Source organism: Athene noctua, chromosome 10 (genome assembly GCF_965140245.1).
Source record: "Athene noctua chromosome 10, bAthNoc1.hap1.1, whole genome shotgun sequence".
NCBI classification, from domain to species: domain Eukaryota; kingdom Metazoa; phylum Chordata; class Aves; order Strigiformes; family Strigidae; genus Athene; species Athene noctua.
The window spans coordinates 3,751,432-3,769,576 of record NC_134046.1 but is presented as its reverse complement, the minus strand read 5'-3'; the positions used below and the strand labels follow the sequence as shown (position 1 = coordinate 3,769,576).

General features: G+C 43.5%; 1 long non-coding RNA gene across 3 annotated transcripts; it reads left to right on the top strand.

Annotated features, from left to right (window-relative positions):
• The first annotated feature begins 70 nt into the window (after positions 1 to 70).
• LOC141964254 (uncharacterized) lies at positions 71 to 8,061 on the top strand. Of its 3 annotated transcripts, XR_012634291.1 has the most exons (5): positions 71 to 152; positions 4,526 to 4,604; positions 5,138 to 5,341; positions 5,434 to 5,487; positions 6,248 to 8,061. It is a non-coding gene; the product is annotated as an uncharacterized LOC141964254 (long non-coding RNA). The 3 variants fall into 3 exon arrangements; XR_012634290.1 differs by having other exon boundaries at positions 5,138 to 5,487; XR_012634292.1 differs by lacking the exons at positions 5,138 to 5,341; positions 5,434 to 5,487 and having other exon boundaries at positions 6,383 to 8,061.
• Positions 8,062 to 18,145: the final 10,084 nt, after the last annotated feature.

Here is an 18,145-nt window from a genome sequence, read left to right as displayed (position 1 = left end):
CGGGTGCGCGCGCGCGCGGGGCGGTGGCGCGGCGGGAAGGGTCAGAGGGCGGGAACACACCGCGGGGGGGGGGTAACGGGGGACACCGGAGCGGAGCCGTAGGAGGCCCCAGCGGGAGACGGGATCCCGGGAAGCGGCTGAGGGAGATGCGTGTGCGTATGGTTTCAAGCTCGTGGGCAGAAGTGACGGCGGGAGGGGCCTGCGCCGCCGGGCGGGCGGAGCGCGCTGGCGCCGTGAAACCCCCGTTCGCGGAGACTCGGAACGGGTTTGTGGGGCAGTTGTAAACCTCTGGAGCAGGGCGGGGTGGGGAGGGGTAAAGCTCAACCGGGGACACGGCAAAGCCTCGTCTCTGTCCGGCAGAGATGTGCGCCGCAGGCAGGAGTCTGTTCCTGCCGCTTTTTTTTTTTTTTTTTTATTTCACAACAGTGACCCCATATGCTATTTTTTTTCTCTTTCCTCACGGTGTCAGTGAGCGTGTTTCAAAGCTCCCCCAGGAGTGGGAGAACGAGGTTTTCTTTGATCTTTGCTGGATCTAATCTAAATCTTGATCTAATTCGTGGTTGGAATCAGGTTTAAGACTTCTGACCCCTCTGATTTCTTGTCAAAGTTAAGTAATTTACGGAATATTCTTAAAACTAGTGAGCGCAAGAGAAGCATGCAGGTCTTCACACCTTTTGGTAAAAGCTGAATAAAGCTATAATGTCATCGTGTGTGTGAAATGGTGGCAGTAGTATCGATCTGCTTAATACTGAATGCCTGAGAGCATTAAAGATGAAAAATTCCAGAAAAGTGAAACATCTCATTAATTGCTTGTATGTGTGAGCTTTGGAAACACCTATTCGTATGCTGTTAAATGTGCTTCATTCAGGTTTTTTGCTCGTATTCTTCGTACAAAACCTGTTGTCCGTGTACAGGGAGGTTTGGCAGGTGCCCGGGGGTAGGTGACAGGCTGCTGGTGTGGAGCCATCAGCCCTTGAGGGAAAGCTCGTCTTTCGAAGAAAATGGGTCCCTGCAACCATTAGTGGAGGGGAATAGAGATGTTGGCTTAGTGACGCCACTGCATGTTGTCAGTGTAAATATTTTTCATTAATTCGTCTTTTGTTTCAGCAATAAAAGGGCAGAAATCGGCTTGTACTCAAAATACAAAATTTCACTGAGAAGCCCAGAGCTGAGGCGATTTACTGTGTGTTTTGTGTGCTCGTGTGCCAAAGGGTCCCCTCGCTTATCCAGATGGTTCTCACCACCCTCCCATACCACGGTTGTCTGTTCATCGCTGTTGCACAGAGGGCACAACAGCCGATCCCAGACACCCCATTCAGTGCTTTTACTGATTTATTCTCAGCGAGGGGAGCCAGTTGGAAACCTCATGGCACAGCCTCTCTTGTAAAAGGTCTTCTCTGTTATACAGCTCCCATTTTTTATACAAAGTAAGATTACATCTTTTATCCATACAAAATAAATTATAAACAAGCACAGGGGGTAGATGTGCCACATCTCATCAGTTGATCTGGAGATTTCATATGAAGCCATTTCTCTTCATTTTTATTCTTTTCTACAGGAGGCACAACAATTGCTGTGTCCCTTTTCTTGAAAAATAATTGATATTAATTTTTCCTTTACCTCTCCTACCATATTATCTTTCTGATGGTCTCAAACAATACAACAGCACTTTTCACTGCTTGGTGTATATACTTTAATTACTGATAGAACTGGTACGGGAGATGGTTCTGATCAACAAGAAAGCCATATTTGGTTAGTCCCCCCCGATATTAATATTTCTGATGAGATCTTTCCTTTGCCAGTTGAAGATACTACTGGTGGCAAAAATGAAATTTTTAAAATGCTGTAAAAATGAAAAAACAAAATGCTAATAAAAAGCATTGGCAATTAGGGTCAGAGGAAGTAAAATGAAATCTAATTCCAAGGGAATACACTTAGTTTTCTTTCCTACTCTCTTGCGCAACAGCCAGCCACCTGATAATTGCCTGCTTTTGGCATTAGGCAGCTCTTGTATTAGCTTTTAATGTTTGTTGATAATTTTTTCTCGTTTGTGCCTGTGGTTATAAATCTGGTTATTTATATGAAAAAACGTGTTACCAGTAAATATTGTTAAGTCTCTGAAGAGCTACATTGTGTTAGCCTTCTGATATTTATATGTCCACACATAACTAATCAGCTTCAGAGGAAAGTAAACAGCAGAGCTCTGTTTAGCCTCTTTCTGAAGGTCAACGCACAAAATAAAAGCATCCAAGGTCACAAGAAGCACATTTTCTAGCTCCTTTACACCACAGCTTATCCCATTTCTTTGTATACCTTTTTATTTTGTGAGCATCAGAATTGATGGCACATATATGCAAGGGACTTGTCTGTGATCAAGTTAATTGTAATACTGCCTGCTGTGCATACATATAGCTCATCATAAGTTTCTTTCCCCCTGAATTTGCAGAACTTTTTTTAATTATTACTGTAATAAGCATCCACATTAAAAGAATGGTAGAAAATAAATTAGGAAATGCACTTGCAGCCTTAATTTGATCCCCTTTATAACAGCATTTTTAATTCATGCAGCATGACCAATGCAATTTCTTTCTGCTGGCTTCGTGGCATATTCAGCACCCGGTATGGAATTAGATAAGACTTGTGAAGCTGGTCCCCACAATATTCCTATTAAATTTTTTTTAATTATCATATTTTCTCCTAATAATTTCTTAGTCTTTGAAAGCTTTTCCCATATTTACCATATGTCTGTGCTCCCAAATGTTGAGGTCTCTTCCTTTCACTCTGCTGGTTCCTACCCAGTCCTAATGTGACACTGATGCACCCGTAGTGAAACTATGATGGAGCTTCAGTGCTTGTCCTACTAGCAGGAGCAGTGAAGTTGCAAGCAAAAAGCAAAATAGCCTGTGTAGCCTTGCACTGGAGGTTTAATCAGATTAAACCTCCAGACTGGCTCCTTAAAAAGTAAAATAAATCCTTTTGTAACAAGTAATAATTTACTTCTCATAAACCTGTCAGCACCAACCAGAGCTCAGACACTATATAAACATATGTACATCTTGAATTAATTACACTTGCATTCAAATTCACTGCAAGTAATTCACTACAAGGATAATGCAGGAAAGCACTAAATATTCTGATGGTCGGTATTAGAAAACGCCATCTCTTGTTTAAGGGAAGTTAGATTAATTACCACGAGTACAGCATTTGCGTGTTGTTGCAGGTGACACACTGGCAAACCCTCTCAAGGCAAGCACGTCCCAGAGCAGTCCTCCCTGGTTCAGGGCCTTCTGCAAACAAAAGTGAAACCCTGCCCTGATGAGTTGTGGAGTTCAGTGGTGTCGATGCTTTTGGCACAAAAATTGTGAACTGTTGAGGACTAGATTCAGCAGTGGCTTTGAAATTCAGTGTTTGCTTTAGTTCTGAGTTATTGGTCAGTTCCAGCCATTTTCCTGTTTTTCCTGCCTGCTTCACTGCAGATTTTTAAAGCCCTTCATCCAACGTCATGGAGCCGTAGAGTTGAGAACAAACAGAACTGTCTGACAGTCTTACGCAAACCGCTGTAAACCTCAGGACCTCACGTTTTCCGCCTCCCCCCGTGTGCTGAAGCCAGAGATCGGAGGTTGTCCCTGTCTCAGATAGAAGGAGATTCTGCATGGGGAGGGCACATGAGCCTGGTCCCCTCGTAGTCCTCTGGCATCTCCAGTTGTTCTGTTAGGGATGTCAGAGAGTACATCCCTGGCTATTTCCTTCTGTTCCCAGTTTGAGGACTGCTGTTTATGACTCTCTCATCTTGTTTTGAACCTGCAAGTGCAGTGTTGCTTCCACGGTGTCTCATGGCAGCAAGTTCCAGAAGTTACACACCCGTCAGATAAAGCAGCACTTCTCTTTCCTCAGTTGTGAAATACTCTTCCCAGATTTACCACACGTCCCCTACTCCTGGTATTGCAGGATTTGGTGAATGATGATTCTGCATGTGTTTTATTTGCTACTTTGTGATTTTGTAAACCTTGCTTCCACCTTCCCAAAAATTAAGGCCTCATGGTCTTACCAGTCTCTCCTCTAAAGGCATCTGCTTCATCCCCAGGATCTCGTTAAATGCGTTTTTCTGTACCTGCCCAAATTTATTATGCCTTTTCTGAGCGCTGCATGCAGGTCTGCTCTCTGCATCTCAAAATGTGGGCTCACCACGCTTTAACACAGCAGAAAAACGATGCTGTCTCTTTTTTTCTCGTAAGACATTTCCTTGGGGCTTTTTGGCTACCACATCATAATGAACTGAAGGTATTCAGTCTTCATTTTAAGATATCAAAAAAAGATTAAAACATTCCCACTTCCCTTGGTCTGTTTCTCCAGTGGCTGACTACCCTCATTGTAAAAAACATGCTGATTCATGTTTTAAAATTTCTATGTTTAACATTCAAACTTTGTTTTTCTACCTGCTGTTTGCTCCTGTTGCTGTAAACGTGCATATATATCATACAACTTTGTGCATAATGGACACAAAATTTCTGAGTTTTCATTTCAGCAGGGGAAGTAATGCTAACAACAGAGTGATCCGGGGCTTAGCTACCAGGACGCAGAGATCCTTCAACATAATGCGCAAGGTAAAACTGCTTCTCCTGCCTCTGTCTGGTTTTCTTCTTCAGAAAGTGCTAAAGCTCAGAAACCAAAGCTTTGATACTCTAACAAGCCAGTTTGCTTGTGGCAGTAAGCAAGATTCAGTATATATTTTTCTTGTTAGCTTTTAGAGTGAGTAGCTTGAGTACTGTGTATTTAAGTAGATGGTATGGGACTGTCTGTTACTAGTACAAAGACATGAGAAAAAAATCAGCCTTTTGGAATAAATAGATATAAATACTGGTGTAAGCTGAAATATGTTACTTTGCCACTACCTTTAATCCATCAAACATTTTTCAGATAATTCTTGGGTAGATACTTTGCTGCATTTGTTGATAAAGCATCAAGTTAGGAGAAACATCTCTATAAATGTCTAGATTTTCATTGGCATCATTTGGTTTATGAACACAGAAAACACTGATTCTGTTGGTAACAATGACACTTTTTCAGGCAGTAGAAAACATCCATTTAAATATGTGTTTAAATATTTTTTTAAATGTTTGTAAAACTTTTGTCCTAGATGTAAAAAGAGTATCTCTGAATGTCAGTCGTGTCATACTTCTGACATAAAGCGGCACGTGGATGAATCTAGATAAAAGTAGTCTCTGCGACGTGAGATGTGTGGGATGACCATGTTGTTCAAACTACCCTGAGTAACTGCACAGCAGATGTAAAGTTTATGGTTTCCACGTCAGAGAAGCCCTAAGCAACAGCACTCCGATGTGTAAGCAGGGGATATTCAAATAAGAACTTTGCTAATCGTTTGGTTCTCTTGATTACAAAGTGAAAACCATACCTGCTTTGTTTGTACTTTAGTTTCTGGCCCCAGCACTAGAAGAATTTACACGAAGAATTTCTCCACTGGGGTTGGTATGAATTCTGGGCAGAGGGAGCTGGTGGGAATAGACCTTTGTGCGTGTGTCGTGGTAGCCAGTCACTCATCAGATAGCCCTGTCCCTGCTGGAATGGCTATGTCCGGGTTACAGCACACAGGCATGGCTACTAAATAAAGGTAGAAAGTTTGTAGGTTGTTTTGTTTTAAGAGAAGGCAGAAAATTAACCTGCCTGTGTGTTGTTCAAAGACTAATCTGAATGCAAAGTATCAATTTCTCTCTGTATTTTCCAGCAGAACCTGTTCAAACAAAAGTTTGTTTAAGTTAAGGGGTGTGTCGCACAAAAAGCTCTGAAATTAATCTCTTCCTTGAGCCTTTGCTTGCAGATCTGGGATTGTCTTTTACTGCGTGTACGTAGTTGTCCCTTCCCTCCCTATCTTCTCACATTTCCACCTGACGCAGTTCAGGTTATCAGCGTTTCCGTAGCGCCGTCCCGACCTGCCACTGCCCGTCCCCGGCAGCACCTCAGAGACATTTCACTCCATCGCTATTGCTACAGCTCCCGTTCTCACATCTTCTGTGGTCACCTTTGTCCTTTGAGTGTTATTAACCATTTCTCACACCTTGGCATATTCTCATTTGTCATATACCTTCACTAGCTTCTTGCCAGATAACCATTGCCGTTCCCAAAACTTCACCTCTGAGGTAAATCCATTCTCTATCCCTTGCCCCATCTTGCAATGGGGCACCTTGAGCTTCCTTCCAGACTGAGCCTGTCTCTCTCCCTCCTCTTGCAGTCCTTGATCCCTTGCTGAGTCAGCAGTCACGGCAGCTTTGCTCTTTAGCCTGATTTTACGGTAACTGGAAGAAGCGAGCCATTAACACATTTCACTGTTCCCAGTGTTGATGTCCCTGCACTTTGGTGCCCACAGATCCACCGCACGCAAAGAAGTGAACACGGGCAGTCCTACGATGGATGCTACCTGAGAGCTACATTCACCAGTCCTACCAGCTCAGCAGCGTGTTGACTAATTCCCAGTACTAAAATGGCAGTATTAAATGTAAATTACAACAGTAATAAATGAACTTTATCCACCAAATCCCCAACATTTTATATTTTACTCCAAAAACCCTTTTATGAGCTCTATTACAGCTGTTAGCACTTGGTTTAATTAAACTTACAGCACAGCATGCAGCTTAGTTAACCAGTTTTCAGTTTCCAGAGGAAAGAAGTAAGCAGTTCCAATTACATTTTTCTGCCATTCTTCGCATGCCGTGCTTTAGCATACATTATAAAAATGTTGACAGAGGATTATGTATCTTAGGGGAGGATAATGGGGACGTGAAACTTCTTACATCTAGGCTATTTTTTCCAACTTACTTAGTTTAGGTTATTAAATTTTGTAAAAGTATTTGGTGTTTGTCTGCAGCTTGGATTTCTGCATTAGAGGAAACAGGTAGTCTCAGCATCCAGGACAGAGGATTATAAGGCCACCTCACTGTGGTTAGATCCTTTATTGTCAGTCTTAGCAAAAACCTAATTGGTTTGTAGGAGTGAAGAATGCTCGCTGCCTTCAGCTGCGACTTAAATCATGTCTGTATCAGAAACTAATTGGATGATTGTTCTGTGTACAGTACCTCTCCTGAGGTTTTTTGTGACTTTAATTCCCAAGGCTATCAGCCCAGAAGAGTTGTATTAGAAAAGAAGAAGAGTCTGGTTTTAGAGAATGAGCCACAACCTTTTGTTGCACATGTTCTGAAGTGTCTCTCCATTGACATCTAGTGTCCATACAGAAAGATCTTTAGATTCCTCATACCCATGCTGGCAATACTTATCTCTAAATCTTTAAAGATTTTTTTTCCGTGCATAGTTATTAAGATCTCCTATTGATAACACCAGGTCAGCCAGTGGGCAAGACTGATGGTGAAAACACACTTAACGCTTCGTGATATGCAATGACATCCACAGATGCCTGTGTTCTGAATGGCTCTGGAAACCCTTTCAATGTCTTGCCGTTCAAAAATATTCTCCTTTTTTAAGTTATCCTGTGAATACCTGCAAAAAACTCTCAATCTCTATTCTTTTTCCTCAGAGCATGCAGGCAACTGTGAACGAATAAATATTCAACACAGATTTTATGAAGTATTGTACCTCTGTAGTCAGGCATTATTCTAATTTTCTTTAATTAAGCAAGAGTCTCTTTCAATGATTGAAACCTATTTATTAACTCCATTATATAAGTGAAAGCTATTTAATAAAATACTGTCTTTATTTTTACAATAATGACGAGTTATTTTCATATTGATTTATTTATATTGTAGGAACTCCCAAGTTTTTACAGAAGGGCTTGCTTTTGCAAAATCTTGAATGGTGGCAGTGAGCAATTAATCCTGTCGTTAGTGTACACTTTGCTCCGTAGGCAATATCTTTGCAGTACTTTCTCCTGCTCCTTCATTCAACTTTATGTGCTTGTGTCGGGGTAGTGCACCCAGGAGCTACACTAGAATCATGGCCCCACCGTGCTTGGTCCTAGACTGGTGTGGAAAAGTCCTTCCCTACTCAGAAAACTTTCTGTAGGTTGATATTTTGAGCATTTCTGTTAGAATCTGTTTTCAAAGGCATTTATTTCAAATAAATTATGTTATAAAAGTTTAACAAGATTTGTTGCCCCTAATATTTGTGTAAATGTTACCGCCTCAGGAGTAGGACAGGTCTGATGGTGCACACTGAGCGCAGCTCCTGTCCATGACTCTGTGGCTCCAAGGGGCTCATGGACTCTGTCGTTTCTTAGGTGGTGTTTTATGATCGATCCCTTTCCAGCTTTTCCTCAATATCTCATAAACTTTAGAAGATCTCTCTCATGGTTTGGTGATATCTGGCATAGCAGCGTCCTGTCCTTGCTAGCTAGTGGAAACTACTGATGTAAAAATAATAGACCATTGCCTGGGAACAATAGGAAACTTCTGCTGAAAAAGAGTAAGAACAGCCTTGAATTTTTTCTGTGAAGGTCAGAGGAGGGAGATGCAGTATTTCCTACAATTTCTGGAAAAGTAGCTGTCATCAGTTTTTATAGATGGTCAAATATTTTCCCTTTCTCCTTTCACTATTCTGTTATTTAAAAATACTCGTTACGTTAGCCCAACTGTCAGAGAGTCTGTATAGAAATAACCTGCTGAATCAATACATCCAGAATAGGAGTGAAGCATCATTAAAATATATCCTGCTTAGATTATTCATAATTTAACTGTAACGCAAAACATGTGACCATGAGCAACAAAGGAATGTGACATAAATAATTTCATTCAGAGCAGTGCATGAGTGCGGGCACTGGCTAAGCTGTGCAGCCAGAGCCTTTAATATGAAACTGGTTTACAGTCAGAGCTACAAATATACATTAACATCCGTCCTTGCCATGATCCTTTGGCCACCCTGACTTGTCATTCCTGGTAGGACTTGGTGCTTCCAGCACCCCCAGGTTCTCCCTCCGTGGTGTCAATGGAAGGAGGCAGTGCCTGCAGCCGAGAGCATCGCGTTGCTACAGCAACACATCCCACTTCCCCAGGGGACCGCGTTGCCTCGGTGACATCGAGCGGGCAGACCCCGGTAGATTAAATTGTCTCAAAGCAGCTGCCCCCCTAAAAAGCAGGGCAGCCCTGGCCTTCAGGCAAGATGAATGAGCTGATGAGTGTAGGATGATGCGTTCACAGCCTGGGTCTGGATTAGGAGAGGGTGACCGGGGTGTGGGGCTCTTCGCAGGTAGTGAGACAAGGTCATTGCCAAAAGGAGCTCACCAGTTAGTGTGTTAGACAGCAGGAAAAACAATGTCAGCAGGAGGGGATTAGCTGAAGGGAGCAAGTGCTGAGGCCACTGTTCTTGCTTTGTATAAACAGGACCTGCAAACCTACTGCAACCTCAGAAATAATTGTCTCCTGTTCCATGCCTATGAATGGAGGACATCTCGTACGTTCATTTTAAGATAGTCCAGTGCTTCATTATGCTGTGTCACAGTCGGTACGCAGCGTCGTGTAGGCAGAGGATTAAAGATCAATTTACATAGGCAAATGCCTGTGTTAATACTGTGAGGCACAGAGCCTCCCATTGGTGTGCCTGCAGGCTGTCCGGCAACCGGACCCAGCCGTGGGAAAACACTGACAAGCTCTCAAGAGCCCGTAGACCCGTTATCGCAGCCTCGCTCATGGAGATCCACACCAAACGTGCTCTGTGGACTTCCCTAGAGCCATCTGTGTAACTGCTAGTAAGAGGAAGGGGTTCAAAGTTCGATCCACGGACATCAATTACCCACAGCACTTGAAGAGAAATTTGAGAAGCAGAAAGGTGGTAAAGGGCAGAAGAATTTACACAAGATGTCAGGTAATTTCCTTGCCATTTGTCTGTTCTTGTTGTAGGAATCTTTTCTCCCTTTATACTGTTAGATTTAAAAGCCTCTTGCCTGCTGTAATTAGCCCTTGAATAAATAGCACCTCTTGAACACAAGGCTGTGTGTCCTGGTTTTGTGTGCTAGCGGTGCTTTGCTTTTTTTCAAGCGTAACACTGATTCTTGCAGAAGAGCAGAGCCTGCTTCAGGGGGTCTAGTGTTCCTCTTCACCTCTGGAGACATTACCATATGGTGCAAAGCTATGTCTCAATGACGTTAACATATCTGATTTTAAGTAAACATTGCCTGGACTTACAGCTACAGCCCTACTGCTTGATATTTTCTTGTATTTCTGACACTGGCCTTACTGTCTCTGAGCCATTCTTTGTACGTTTTCCGCAAGACATGTCTTTCTTCTCACAAACAAAACTGTGGTTCATTGTGTTTACAAAGGATTCCTGAACTGTGAGAAATGTTTCTCAGAGTGTGTGGTTTTGCATCATTTAGCCTTGAAAGGATGCTGCTTTCCCTGACCTCTTGATGTTTTTTCTCAGTGACTCTGGTAATTGCATCAGTAGCCTTGGGAGTCACATTTTCCTTTCACGTCTAGGAAATATCAACCTTTCCTTACCCTCTTCCAGCCGAATCACATGTCCAGTCCCTCCTTTATTCTGTGGCTCAACCACACCAGCACTTTTTCTGGCTTCTGTGGATGAAAGATTGGTTCATTCTTGTCCGGAATAAACTCTGCCACTTTCCTGGCTCATCACTTCCACCACTCTACTTTTCTATGAACTTCTCAGTCTTCCTTCTCCTACCCTGCATTAAACACTTTTCTTATCTTCTCCACCAACATCCTTTACAACCCGTTTTCAGTTGAGTCTGTCAGCCATCGTTAGCATTGTCCCTTGTCACCATTTTAGACCTGTCAGTGGTTCCCCACCACAGCTGGGCAGTGCTCTCCAGAAACATCTGCAAAGGGGGCCTGGGGCACAGAGACCAGCGTGGCACCGTGTGCCCCTTCCTGTTGCAGGGATTCATCTGCCATGTTTCATCTTACACTTAAATTCAGGCTGCCTTGGGAAAGGCCTTTTGTTCACTCCAGCACACTGAGAAACCAAAAAACGACAGCCAGGACTGCATCCCAAACCCACACAATTCGGATTCTGATGTCACCTCAAAACCACTCGGTCCCCACACCGATGCTCCGCGTTATCTGCAGTTGTGCGGGGGGGTTCCCTTTCAAATGTGATGTCAGTTCCTTGAGGCTTAATTTGCAGTCAGTGAGAAACTAGAGGCAACATGCAGAAAAAAAAAACCTGTTTCCTCTCTTTCTTCACACCCCTTTAAAGGTGACTGGTTTTTCTGAGTCACAGCTAACACAAACCTGTTGAAAAAGATTCAGCCTAGATTTATATTACAGCTTAGAGGAACATAAAAGGCCATCTAGCCTTCAAAGTGTTATTTTGAATTATTAATCAAGCCCCCTGTTTGGCTGAGGTCAGTCAGGTCCTTCAGGTTTTGTGGAGTTTATTTCTCTTGTCATCCTGAGCAATCTTTAATGTGCAGAACATAGATTTGGCAATGAAACGGGAAGATTGCTGGCCAAGTTTGGCTCTGTCTGTGCATTTGCAGGAGGATCTCGGTGCAGGGGATATGCATCGCAGTTGTTCCTTTGTTCATATTTAATCATACGAGAAAGAAGAATGTAATTACGGCCTGTCTCCATCAGTCTCCTCCCTGCCTGTGAGTATTTGAACTCTTTGAGATAAAGACAAATGGGAATGTAGCTCTTTCTGACAGCAGAGTGCATCCCAGAGCAGATCAGAAGTGATTCTGCCCCAACCACTCTGCAGTTTCCATTTGACAACACTTTCCTAATGTCTCCTGTGTGAAGGAACACAGCCATTACAAACAGCATTGCAAGTACCAAAACCTGATCAAAGCTAGAACCACAGTGTTTCCTCTGGGTTTTCTTTGTATGTTTGACAGCCCAGTCAGACTGTGCTTGCTTCGCTTTTCCCCTCAACAGCTGGCTGATTTCTTCTTATCTGAGAACACCGTTCTGTAGTTACTAGATTTGAGGATGCGGCATCAAAATGGAGCTTGGCTCAGAAATAGACTTTTTTTTTTTTTCCTATTTAGTTACTTTAGCAAAGTAAATTCGCTTCATTTACACTCCCAGCCTATCAACTCCTTTAAAACTCAGCACAGGGTTATGAAAGCTTTGCTGCCAAAGAATTCTGAAAATTGAAGATGTCTCGTTGAAAAGGGTGTTTCAAGCTTGCAGTTTTGGTTGGCCTCAGGCTGAAATGAAACTGTAACAGCAAAGACAAGAAAGGACTGGAAGGGGCAAAGAAGGATGAGTCAACCCAGCTGACTCCAAGGACAAGGGCTCGGGCAGGCAGCGTGGGGAGGTAGCTCAGGTTGCTGGTGGTGAGGGATGGTGTTCAACCAGACCAAGGAGAAACCTCCTAAGCAGTGTGGCAGTGCTGGAGAACTACAGAAAACCAGTCAATGAGGAGACACTTGATTGATGAAATTGCCTGAAATGAGGAAGAAGGGAAAAAGGCTGTAATATGTAAACACTTCAATTAAAAAGCTGTTTAATCTGAGCTGTCCTAGGAGCTGACAGGGGAAGTGTTATTGCTGCTTCCTAGACTACGTAACAGGCACAGAGACTGATGAGGAAATTTTCCACTTAGTTGCAGGGATATTAAATTATAAAAAAGGTAAGAGTTTATCTCAAAAAGCAATGAGCTGCTATTTTCTCAAGACCCAATTTTAAAAGAAATACTGTGGAAATCAAAAGAGTGCTCAAAAGGAGAGAAATGTGTTACAGAAGGAATGCTGATTTAAATCTTCTTTCTGTTTGCAAATCGTTTTTACCTACAAAGAAGCTTTAAACAAGGGGAAAATGTATTCCAGTTGCTTGGAATCAAAATCCAAGTCTCAGACACACAGAAGAATAGTGCAGAGAGAAAAGCCAATAATTAGCTGCTGAAAAAAAAGCCATGGCAAATGAGAAATTCAGTAAAGGGGGAAAGTGGAGGGGGAAAAAGGACAAAAGATTGGAAAATGTTCTTGCAGTAGCTAAAGTGCAGCTAAAACAGAGGATTTGAATATGTGCGGAGTAACAAAAATCTTATATGGGAAGATTTCTTGGGAGTTAATGAGTATGAAGGTTGCAGAGTGATAGTGCTGGTGCTTAGGAGGAAAGCTGCAGGAAGGTTGGTTTAACTGGGAAGAGCCTATTCCCATTGCAGTGAAATACGGAGATGAGCCTGGGAAAGAGGTTAGATAAAACAGAAAGGATCCCCCGGAAGAGCTTCAGTGATGAGCAAAATAGGGGCTGGGGCTTGGTGCCCACGGTGGGAGTGCATCTGGGTGCTGCGAAGGCCGGAGGTTTCTCCGGGGAAGGGGAGCTGGGAGCTGCTGGGGATGGCAGCTGGCACAAGCCGAGAGCCTGGCCGTGGTTGGGGTCTGGCCTGGGATCAGCTGGGCCCACGGGCAGGGGCAGCGGGGATGCAGAGGGAGCTGGGCCAGGCTCTGCTGCTCAGCATCCCACAGCTCCCACCGTTCTCCCGCCTGCTGCGGTCCTCCTTGACCCCCCTCCCCGGGGATGGGGCAGTGCCTTGCCTCGCAGGGATTGTCTCCATCAGAAGCAGCACATCTGAAGCTTTAAAAAAAAAAAAAGAAAAAACCCAAATAATTATTAGTTGCCTTTAAACTGAGTTGTTGGAAGATCAAAGAACTAAACAATGAAGGCAAAAATGACAGAACTAAAACCAACCCACTGCTGTTATCTTACTTCAGCAAAGTAATGGATCAAGTGCTAGATGTGAAAGATCTGCTCCAGCAGCTGTTTTCTGCAGCTCAAGCAAAGGGGAAGCTGTGCACCCTTTATCAGTGTCTTTTCAGGCCGAAGCTCTATATAAGAATAAGGAGTGATGGTATCTCGTGTTAAAGGACACAGTTGCTTGCCCAGTCATCCCTATCACGGAGTTCAGCTTCTGCTCATGCTCAAAAACAGTTTAAAATGCACTTGAAAATAGGGCAGTACTTTGGGAAAGGCTGAATTCTTGTTGAAATTTTGACCAGTATATATTTTTTACAGGAAAAGACACAATAAAGAGGGTAAAATAGAGAAGGCGGCAAGCACTCACTGTGTCAGCAATTCAGGCTCTCAGACTGCTGAGAAGAACTGCCCTCAGGGAAATGAGATTATATTTTACTTATGACATATATAGAATAACAGATTTCGTGTTCATCTCTAGTTTCATATTGAAACTGTTTAAGCAAGAGCTACGGGAATAGGAGGAAAATCATGACCAAAACTTAGAAGCAGTATTTGATCGCCAGGTGAAGTCTTGGGGAACTCTTCTGGAAATTAATACTCTGGCCACTAGAACAAGTTAGAGAAATTAAAGAATGCTCCCTGCTTTCAGTAAATTAAAACTTCTTTATGTATTTATTTATTAGTTTATGAAAATAAGTTGTTTAAGCAATATTTAGGGCAAAGAAGGTCTTAGGAAAAAAGTCATCGAGAATCAGTAAAACATTAAATAGTAAATAAATTCTTACAATCAGAAATTTTTTAAAGGTATATTTAGAATTAATCTAAGTTGAATTTCTTGGCATATGACAGAAAAATCCGATATGAAAATGAAAATCAAGTGATAAGGACCATTGGTTTTAATCTAAAGGAATTCAGGAGCACGGCGTTTTCACTAAGACAGTTGTAGCAAGGTGTGTGCTACTTGTGTTGGTTACTTATTAAAAAAGGCTGTATGCTTGAGATACGCTGAAGTAAATCAAGTAAAAGCCTACATGTAACAATTTATCAACTATTCCATTAATTAAACGTATAAAGAATAACAAAAGAAGACATCCCAAAGAAAAATAAGAAAAAAATAAAAAGCAAACGTGAAACCTAGCAAGAGCACAAGAGATTATGCCTTCCCGGTTGGATTCTACCAAGTATTTAAAATTCTTTGAGAGGCACTTGGGTTTGCATCCTTTGTGCAACAAGTTTACATATGAAAATGAGTCTTTTTTCCCCCTCGTTCTGTTGTAGCCTGTTCTGGTGTCTTAGAAAGCTCCATGTTCTGCCAGAGCCAGATGTCGCTGCTGAATCCCGAGGTGTTGGCATCTCTGCCCACACAAGCTGTACTCTGTCAGCTGGGTTTAACCAAGGTGGGATCAGACTGGCTTTGCAGAGGCTGGGCAGATGCCAGGTAATACCCATGAGGGACTCGCAGCTGCTCATGGTTTCTGTTGCCATTTGACACAGAAAAGGCTCTGAAGGGCTGGGGCAGAACTTGTGGGCAGAGGCACCTCCAGGTGAACCTTCCTCCTTGTCCCCTCTGTCATTAAATGATGCAGGCAGGGTTGAGGCAAAGCTGCCCTGGGGATCACTAGGTGACAGCTCTTCAGCTTTATGTTCTGCAGATCTATGAGTTTACGAATCTCAGTTATTCTTGGTGTCCAGGTGAAAGCAGCTGTGTACATAATGAAGTTGGGTTTCCTGTTTTGCTCACCGCAGTCACCCAGGTGAGGTTGGCACTGGAGTTAGCCCTCTCATTCCTGAATACAAACATCCCAGGAAACCAGTGATTTTGGGAAGATCCCCCCTTTTGAAGTTGAATTGTGGCAAACTTCAGAAGTGACACGCAGTTGCCAAAAATCTTCCTTCAGAAAATACTTCTGAGCAAACATTTAACAGATTTCAAGTTTCCTAGCAATCGCATTTCAGAGACTCTAGAACCGCCATATGACTAATATGATAAGCAGCTCCTTTAGTGAGTAAAACTAACCATAAAAATCAAGATGAGCATCTTCCATGGACACCTCACTTCAAGATCTTACCATTAGGCTGAGCAAAGCTTTAGCAGGTGAGCTGAAGTGTGAATAAAAAGGACATGAAGTAGGAAGAAGACTCCCCAAATGCATTGGGCATTGTCAGTATTCCCTTGGATCCCCTGTGAATTACTAGCCACAGAGTCAGGATGAAGACAGGGCTCAGAAAAAACAGTACTTGTTTATTGATGGTGTAAATGTTGCTAGGCTACGTGGATTCAATTAAAAACACAATCCTTTCCCAATGTGTACACCACCTTCAGCAAAGAATGCTCTGTGAATTTAGTAAGTTGGGGATTTTTTTTCCAGATAATTCAAATTTACTGGAAACGCTGGACCAGAGGGTTTTAATTCTAGAAGAACCTATAGAAGACAGAGTATTAGCCAAATACTCAATCAAGAAACTTTTCAACCTATTTAGAAATCAATACCAATTTGAATTAACCAACTGTGCTAGTGCTCAGAGGAAAACAATAAAGAATAAAGTAGAAAATATCAATGTGGCTGTATAAAAACTATTATATTTTCATTAAAAATAGTATGTAGAACTAGAAGAAATATGAAAAAGGGAGAAAGGAGAATTGTGAGAGAGATTAAATAAGACATCAGCTTGGAAAAGGACCAAAAGGAGAAGGGCCCAGAAAGCCACGAATTATTTCAGAAAAGATAAAGAGGAAACAATTTGCTATTATTTCTTGCAAGACAAGATTTAAGCAACATCAGTGAAATCTAAAACAAAGGAGCATGTAATTAAACAGTGCCACTCACTGACATCAGGTATTGTAGAGGCCAAAACCAAGAAGGGGTCCAAAAGGTGATTATATTGACAAATGAGCCTAGAGCTTTAGGTGCAGATAGTCTCCAGCCCAGTAAATCCCAGTGCATGGCTGTGGGTGGCAGATCCAGGGGCAGCACCCTGGGGAGACACAGCTGGGTGCTTCGTGCCTCCTCTTCTCACTGGGGGCAGAGCTTTGGGCTGAGAGATCCTTGATCTGCGTAAGGCAGTTCTTAGTGACACCTCATGCTTTTATATTTTCCAGAAAGAGTAACCTCAGGTGTGACAAGTCCCAGCTGCTGTTTGAGGGAGCGAGGTGGAGGAGCTGTGCTTCACAATCCCATTCCCATTGGGACATTTCTGTGCAGAGCTCCTCTACCCGTCCCTTAGCCTGGAGCCGGGGCACAGGACAAGGCTGGGGGGAGGGTGGCACAGGTCTGTCCCCAGCCTGGGCTGCTCTCCCATAGCAGCAAACAGCTCTGGCATCTCTAGACGTGCCCGCGCTGGAGAGCGGGACAGCTGCATGGCTTTGTTTTGTGAGTGTTAAGGAGAGAAATGCCAGGAGTGATCTCCATCCCTATAGCTGGACCCATAGGGAAGAAAATGGGGAAAACCCCAACAATTTATTACGGGCACATGAGAGAACTCATCCGTATCACAAGGAATTGCTCATCTCAGGAGAGACAGACATTTCACACCAGTGCCATGTCACCATGCCTCATCCACGACAGCCCCGGCAGGAACAGAACCACCTCCAGGAGCTTCCCCGGCCCAGGAAAAATTGAATTTTGCCATCCTGATGCAGCTTTTGCTGAATAGAGGCCGAGGGGACCTGGGACAACAGCCCAGCTTCCCCCAGCTGGAGCTGCTGGGGCGGTGGGCAAGGACAGAGACAGGGAGGGCTACCAGGGCTCTCTGTCCACACACCTTCTCCAGCTCAGGGGCCGCAGATGCCAGCCCCTTCCCCAGGAGGGAACCCTGCTCCGACCTCCTGCCCAGGGCACCTTCAGGCTCCGTCCCAGGAGAAGCCTCTGCTGTTAGAGCCAGGGTTCAACCACCCTGCAGAAGCTCCCCGTGCCTTGGGGCTGAGCATGCCTGCCACTGCTGGGAAATGGGTGGCCAGGCTGGGAGAACAGCGAGTTCCCTCCGCCGAGTGATCTCCTGCCATCGACTGCCAGTTCCTGAACTTTGGCTCCGGCCAGGAGGCAGTAAACGAAGCAGATAATTGCCTGGCAGTGATTGATACGGAGTCAAGGGTGAGCGGGGAGGGAGGGCCGGGGGATGAGCAGGAGGATTATGTTTCGGAGGGAAGTATTTTTTTAGTATTTGTCTCTGCAGGCAGTCAGGAGCTTTTCTGAATCACATGGGCTTAGCCCAAGCAGGAGGACTCGCTGTAATTTTACACCTTTTCAGTATTTCAGCTGGTCCTGCTGAAATCTGCGTAGGGATTAAAGATGGGAAGGGATAAAGAATTTATTTCCTTGCCTTTAGTACCAGGACAAATACTCAAAGCTAAATCACAGTTTAGAATTTTTTGATGGTATGGGTGGAGAGAGGAAGGAGCAAGCAGCTGCCAGCAATAAATAACTATTAGGAAACAGTATTAGGAAATAGTATCAAGAAGAAATGTTGCTGCTAGGATATGCTTTCAGCCTTGGGGAATCCATAAGTGGGCAGCTCAAAAT